Source organism: Babylonia areolata, chromosome 6 (assembly GCF_041734735.1).
Source record: "Babylonia areolata isolate BAREFJ2019XMU chromosome 6, ASM4173473v1, whole genome shotgun sequence".
Classification (NCBI taxonomy): domain Eukaryota; kingdom Metazoa; phylum Mollusca; class Gastropoda; order Neogastropoda; family Buccinidae; genus Babylonia; species Babylonia areolata.
Genome location: NC_134881.1, coordinates 23,960,373 through 23,965,372, shown reverse-complemented (window position 1 = coordinate 23,965,372; position 5,000 = coordinate 23,960,373). Strand labels below are relative to the sequence as shown.

Sequence of the window (5,000 nt, the reverse complement as noted above, 5' to 3'; positions counted from 1 at the left end):
CAGAACAGATCTTAAAAAAAAAAAATAATAATAAAATACAACTTCCTTACTGAGAATGAAGGTCTGAGGGAATTTACAACAGTGCTTACAGCCTTTTTTTTTTTTTTTTTTTTTTTTTGCTCTCAATACCCTGTAGCTTTCACATATGCTTTCTCCAACCCTCTCCCTACACCCTACCCTACCATCCACGCTATTAATTTTAATTTTCATACTATTTCCGTTCCTTTTTTTGTCACACTTTCATTTCAGTAAGCGCCCATGCATGTGCTTCATTCTTTGACATATAAATATGCGAAATATATACCCAATTACCAGCACAAGGTGCTTCTCATTTTGGGGGGAGTAGTGAGGGGGGACTGAGACCAGTTTATCTTCATCCGATAACCAGATTGCAATAAGCATGAAAGGCTTATCACGAAGACGGAAATGGCGGCAAACGTGTCGCTGGGATCTGTATTCCCGTTTTCTGACAAACTCCTCCATTGGAAGAACTGTTGACCAAGTTATACATAGTGCCCATTCTGGGCGTTTCTCTTCAACAGTCCCTTCTTTCTATGCACAAGTCTGGCTTTTTGGCACTGGATTCCAATTAAAACCTGAGCGTTTTTTGTTTGTTGTTGTTGTTTTTTTGAGAGGGAGGGGGCGCTTTGTGAATGGAGGCACTACTACTACACAGACACAAATGTACGCTCGCGGGCGCGCGCGCGCACACACACACACACACACGCACGCACGTACGCGCGCGCGCGCGCGCACACACACACACACACACACACCTGCAACGCAAAATTAATACTCACACTTCGCCCAGGAATACAGCCCACCTGACCCAGACGACTCGACACAATCCTCCCAAAGGTATTTATACATGTATATGCGGGACTTTTGATGTCGCTTTTGTGTCACTAAGTTAAGGCCACGGCCCTCTGACGGTGACTCCGATAAGAGAGAGCCGAGGTCAGCCATTAGTCACCCCAACACCCACCAACACTCTCACACACTTGTCAACGTCAGGTGCCCCTGCGCCCTGCTCTCCTCGGTTAATGTCACACGAACACCGTTACTGCCATGGTCAGTGGGTAAGTGGTCAAAGCATATACCTCGGTCAGTCCTTTCATTCTGTTTGTTAATTTTTCATTTTATCGTGTATTTTCACAATGATAGTCTGCGAATGTAATCAACGAATCATTCGTTTTTCGCCGGTTACAGTGATAGTCTGTGAATGTGTTCAAAGAATCATTCGTTTTTCGCAAGTCTTATTTTTCTTCCCTAATTTGTATACATGATTTTTTTTTTAATCGAGTGAAACAACATAAACAACAGTTTTACAATTCCCATCTGAACTTCCCTGGATGACCCCAGGCCGAATTATTGGATTTTTTTTTCAAAGTCAATGTATGCCAAAATAGAAGAACCGATGCAGTCCCTGGATTTACGAGAGAGAGAGAGAGAGAGAGAGAGAGTCTGTAGGAGGTAGGAGGTGCCGGGAACGCGCCTCCACCAGATATCCAGATAAAGACACGTACATTAGGAAGATGTTATCTTCTGCACTACCCTACTTCTTCCTGCGTAATCTGACGAAGCCCAAAGATGGGGTCGAGAATGTCACTAACTGATGAAAAAAGGCATGTCTGTTGTTACAGTTTCAGTTTCTCAAGGAGGTGTCAATGCGTTCGGACAAATCCATATTCGCTCGACCACATCTGCTTGGCAAATGCCTGACAGCAGCATCGCCCGACGCCCTTCGGCCTTGAGCGCATACATATTCATTTGTGTACCTATCAGAGTGAATTTCTTCAACGTAGATTTGCCAAAGCACAACGATTTTGTTGCCATGGGTTCTTTTATCAGTTCACAATATGTGTGTTGCAAATGGGACCTCGGTTTATCGTTTCATCCGAATGACTAAACAGTAAACGCTAAATCGGAATTTCCAATCAAACCTGTGAGAGAAGGCGAGAGCGGGAATCGAACCCTGACCCTCAAGAGCACTGTGTTCTACAGTGTGAACACTGTAGAAGATAAACGTCTCAATTATTCTGCCACCTTCCTTCTTAATGTCTTCATCAACTGTTGTTACGCCTGTATATATTCATAAATCTACCATTGGTGAACCATTCAGTGGGGCGTGGCGCCAGCGAACAAATTTAATGAGGGAACTTACTTCTTCATTATACAACATGTTAAAAGAATCTGTTTTCGGTGTGTCTACGTTTGTTCACAAAATATTGATAATTTTCTATGACTGCTGGACACTGACAAGTACCGTTTTCAATCAGTTTTGTGTTACATTAACAACGCTTGTTTGTTGTAGTAAAGATAGTTTCGGTGTTCGAATGAACAGGGCTGTAGCACATTGATTTCTGTTCCATTTTACTTGAATGTTCGCCTTAGCTAATACGCCACCCTCGGGCCAAAGCTTGAATAAAACTGTTCTAAACTGTTCTGACAATTCTTTTCCCGTTCATTTATCTCATAATTTACACAGACACTTATAAAGACACAGACAGACACAGACACACAAACAAACAGACAGACTCACTCACACACACACACACACACACACACATTCATTGTGAGGAAGAAGTTCATTTCCGGTTAACAGAGAGAGCGCAAGAGGCCAGAGAGAGAGTGAGACAGACAGACAGAAAGAGAGCAACAATAAACCTGAGAGCAAAAACTGAAGAGAAAACAACTGAAAACTCAGAGTTCATAGAAATCAATATTGAAAATGAGTCAGAAAAGAGAGAGAGAGAGGGGGGAGAGAGAGAGAGGGGGGGAGAAGAAAGAAAGAAAAAAAAAAGGAAACAACAAGGGGAAAAGTATGCTGGTAATTTTTTCTGGGTATCATTTTTTTTACCGCGAAGCTCAATATCAAAAACAAAACTAAAAAAGAAAACAAAAATGCATGATCAAGTGCAGAGCTGATCAATACCTACACAGCCACCGATATACTATAGTGATTGAAACCAGGACAGCGGATAATTTTCTGACCATGCTATTATATTCTGCCGATCGATGGGGACCACAGCAGCGATCTTGCATTAAATATGGAACTCCCGAAATGCCACAGACTGGATCTTGCTCAGCTTGGTGGCTGCTGTTCAGCTGCTGAGTTCGTTAAGCACTGGCAATATGAGACAAGCCATTTTGTTCATCGACCACAACAGTATAGCCGTCACAGACAAGTCGGATGGATGTCATAGAAAAACACGTGAAATACATTTCGTCCATGCGGTGTCAGTTATTTCTTTTTTCAGAGCCAAGAACTGAAGGCCTACAGCCGTTCCGGGCAATCACACTTTCTGAAATGTACCTTCAAAGGACGGGTTGCACGCGCGCACACACACACACACAGACACACACATGCGCGCGCGCGCAAAATAAACATTCGCGTGCGTTTGTGAGTTTACATTATTGTCACATTTTCTTCTTTTCACCACCACGAAACGAACCAATATATTCGACTGATGATTACAAGTATAATTCTGTCTTCCAAAAACTTGCGCTTTCCTATATTTCATTTCGTTGTCCGGACGGGTGCGGTGGCCGAATGGTTACAACACTGGATTCTCGCTCCAGTTTCCTGAGGTCCATCCCCGATTTCGGCGCACCTCGTGGGTTTAGGGGGGAGATTTTTTCCGACCTGCTACTGCCTGAATCCCCTCCGTGTGCATACGTATGAAAAAGATCAAATACGTTATAGAAACAAGAATATACCCTGCATGCTCATCCCCTTAAAACAAATTATGGCTGTCTACATAGTGGGATAAAAAAAAATATGTAAAAACCCTCATGTAAATGCCCACTCGTACAAGAGTGAACGTGGGAGTTGCAACCCACGAACGCAGACGAAGAAATCCCATGTCTACACTACTGAGATGTGTTTGAGTCAGTGGTCTAGATTTCATATGAAGATGGGCTTACAACAGTAACACTGATCAATACGGTCAACAGTCTCAAACTGATGAAAGCGGTATGGCAAAACTGATGAGGCATGATAACTGTGATAATATCTATTACACATGGATCGACAGTTACGAGCTGCGACGTACTGACCCCCCCCCCCCCCACCCCCCCTCTCTCTCTCTCTCTCTACGATCCAGTTTGTCACACGTCCCTTCATTTAGGTGCCTTGGCCTGTGATGAATAAACCTTTCATTAATTCATTTTCTCTCTCTGAAAATGAATACTAGCAACCTACTCTTCTGTGTTAATAGTATGTTAATTCATTCACCAGATCAAAAGTCGTTTTATTTAATATCTAAATCCATATTCAGTTGTATTGTGTTTTCAAAGAAAGACATTCTGTTCTTATCATACTGTATAATCACCCACAAAATCTGACAGTCCGGTTAATATAAAACTGACAGCACACTTTCACATCCCTGCCACCTCCACCCCACCCCCCACCCCCCCATCCCATACCCGCCCCACCAAGTCCTTTCATTCATCCTTGACCAATAATGAATAACCATCTCTCTCTCTCTCTCTCTCTCTCTCTCTCTCTCTCTCTCTCTCTCTCTCTCTCACCGAAACACCGGGTTATTACATAGACTCTCACAGTGTAACCGCCAACGGTTTAAGCCCAAGAAGCATGACGAAAACCGCCCAGGTAGATCAACAACATACCACGAAGCCAGTTGGCCTTACACGACACGACGGGAAGGTGAATTAGCTTTGCCTGCCTGTGAAATGTAACTGCCGAAAACACCCTCTTATCCCAGTCGTGATCGAACCGTAACAGCTGCTGATATACCCAAATGCGCAAGATCAATGTCCTTAAGATCAATGGGACGCGGCGATCTCATTTCAAAACCGCAGTACATTGTAGGCTGACCAACCCTGTGTAATCTCCTACCACGTCAGTCTTACTCTTAGGTGTTTTCGCTTTCGGCGCTAGTAGTTATAGCACACACGCGGAATTTTGGTCAAGTAGAACTTTACTGCTGAGAAGACGGAATCAAATTCATCCAACCCATGGTCAAATAATAAATTGT

At 43.3% G+C, this 5,000-nt stretch overlaps 1 protein-coding gene across 2 annotated transcripts in view; it reads right to left on the bottom strand.

Annotated features, from left to right (window-relative positions):
• LOC143283331 (arrestin domain-containing protein 3-like) overlaps window positions 1–5,000 on the bottom strand; it is a 202,283-nt gene that overhangs the window by 83,051 nt on the left and 114,232 nt on the right. The gene's annotated exons all lie outside the window — the stretch shown is intronic.